Source organism: Bubalus kerabau, chromosome 15 (genome assembly GCF_029407905.1).
Source record: "Bubalus kerabau isolate K-KA32 ecotype Philippines breed swamp buffalo chromosome 15, PCC_UOA_SB_1v2, whole genome shotgun sequence".
Lineage (NCBI taxonomy): Eukaryota > Metazoa > Chordata > Mammalia > Artiodactyla > Bovidae > Bubalus > Bubalus kerabau.
The window spans coordinates 48832522-48835252 of NC_073638.1; the positions used below are offsets into that span (position 1 = coordinate 48832522).

Below are 2731 nucleotides of genomic sequence, written 5' to 3' on the forward strand. Positions count from 1 at the left end.
TGCAAACATAGAGAGTAAACAGACTATTATAATGAACTTTCATCTACCCATCAACCAGCTTCAACAAGTTTTCATTGTTATATTAACAATATACCATTCTCATACCTCTCCATAATTTCACCCACTGTGCAACCCAATTATTATTGTTATTTCTTTTTATCATTATTGACTAGAGGTTTGCAGGTAATTTTGACATACACTGAAGTGCACAAGGCTTAGTTTAGCTATACCATTTTGACAAATGGGTACATTCATGTAACTTATATAAACATAACATAGAACATGTATATCTTCCCAGAGATTTCATCATATGTTTCCCCAGTCATTTCCTCACCTCTACATCCATCAGAAGTAACTGCTGTTCTGATTTTCTTTACATTAAGTGTTATACTTATTCTAAAGCTTTATATAAATGAAATAATACAATTCATACTCTTGTGTCTTGATTCTTTTCACTCACAAAACATGTAACTAAATTACAAGTACCAGGAAACAAACAAACAAACAAAATTCCTAGTACTTATCTACCTATTTCCAGGGAGAAAAACAAATGAATAAAATATTCAAGGATTCAACATTAAAATGATGTCCTCACAGGAAAAAAAAAAGACATACCCAGGTCCCATACTTCTTTCTGTAAGTATACTTCAGGGTAATGGTATTCTCTATTATTAGGAGGAAGGAGTTGAGCTATTTCTCTTCATCTACTAAAGTTTAAAGTTCACTCACAAGAAATCATAAACTATATAATTTTCCCATTTGAAAGTCTAATATCCAGGCAATAGCTCTGATCCAAGTTCCTGTGTTTTCAGAGTATCCTCTGAGATACCACACCCCTCTTTTTAGACAGTGTCAAACAATGCTCCTGAGAATTTCCTTGGTTTTGATGCTACAAACAATGCGGTTGGCCACAGGTGGGAAGAAAAGGTAGACACTGGCCATGACGGTCTGGAGGAATAGAGGTAAATGGTGCCCAAAGTGATGTATCAGGGAAAGAATGATTATGGGCACATAGTACACAAGCACAGCTGAGGTGTGTGACACACAGGTGTTCAGAGCCCTCCACCGTCCCGCCCCAGAAGTAATACCCAGTACTGTATGAAGAATCAGCATGTAAGAAATCACTATCTGCAATGAGTCTAGCCAAAATGTAAAGGAAATGACAAAGAGAACCAAGATGCTATTGGGGTGGGTATCTCCACAGGGCAACTTGATCAGATCTGAGTGGAGGCAGTAAGAGTGTGTGAGGGTATTGTGGCTGCAGAAGAGCAGACGCTTCAGGAGAAGAAGTAATGGGAACACGAGCACCACACTGTGAAAGGCAATGGTGACACCCATCCTGCTGATGCGGAGAATTGTCAAAATGATGGTATATCGCAGCGCGCTGTATATGGCCACAAAGTGGTCTACAGACAGGGCCAGTAGGATGCCTGATTCCATTATACAGAGTGAAGTAAGCCAGAAAGAAAAACACCAATACAGTATACTAACGCATATATATGGAATTTAGAAAGATGGTAACAATAACCCTGTGTACGAGACAGCAAAAGAGACACTGACGTATAGAACAGTCTTTTGGACTCTGTGGGAGAGGGAGAGGGTGGGATGATTTGGGAGAATGGCATTGAAATACGTATAATATCATATATGGAAGGAGTCGCCAGTCCAGGTTCGATGCACAATACTGGATGCTTGGGGCTGGTGCACTAGGACGACCCAGAGGGATGCTATGGGGAGGGAGGAGGGTTCAGGATGGGGAACACATGTATACCTGTGGCAGATTCATTTTGATATTTGGAAAAACCAATACAATATTGTAAAGTTAAAAAAAAAAAAGAATGCCTGGAAAACATCTGTAGCAGACAACCACCAAAACTTATATTATTAATGCCAAAGAGGAAAATGCCCAACACAGTGGGCCCGGAAACAAAGACACCAAGTTCCACAAAGGCCAACATGGCCAGAAAGAAGTACATGGGTTGGTGCAAAGCAGGATCAAACCGGACGATGTGAAGAATGATGCCATTTCCTAGGAAAATGATAGTGTACATCAGGCAGAATGGTATAGATATCCAGATGTGCTCTGCTTCGAGCCCTGGGATCCAACAAGAGTGAATGTTGCAGGTGTGAACTCAATGGAACTATTGTAAATGTCATGATGGGACTTCATCTGAGGATACTGAGAAGCACATGGACACTGGAAAATAAGTTGTTAGTTATCATACATCAAATCCTGAGCTCCTGACAGTTATACTGAGGGTATTTTCTTACAAAAGAGATGGAAAGCTTATTTCTGAAACAAGAGAATATGCAAACCACAGTATATGGAAGATAAATCTGACTAGATGTGTGGAAGAGTGGTCCTACATGAACTACAAGCTAAACATTTCTTTGTTTAATAGAAATCTGTGCATTAATAGAAATATCAAGCAGGATTATTTATAGCGGTGAAAGGCAATGGTAATAAGCATAGAGATGACAGCTTCACATGGAAATTGATAACTGAAGGATCTTTTAGGTTTCTGTAGTTTGAGCAAGATTGAATTAGCAAAATTAATGCAAGAAAATAATAAAGATAATTCATAGTTCTTTTAATAGACTTATAGCCTTGGGAAAGTCACTTAAGTTATCTGAGATCCAACATTGTGATATAAACACTGTAATAATAATAATACAACATAATATATGCTGTTTACTATTATATTTGGATTAATTTGGAACACAGTAAATG

The 2731-nt window shown here is 38.3% G+C and overlaps 1 pseudogene; it reads right to left on the reverse strand.

Annotated features, from left to right (window-relative positions):
* Positions 1-852: 852 nt before the first annotated feature.
* LOC129627788 (olfactory receptor 51I2-like) lies at positions 853-2170 on the reverse strand (annotated as a pseudogene).
* Positions 2171-2731: the final 561 nt, after the last annotated feature.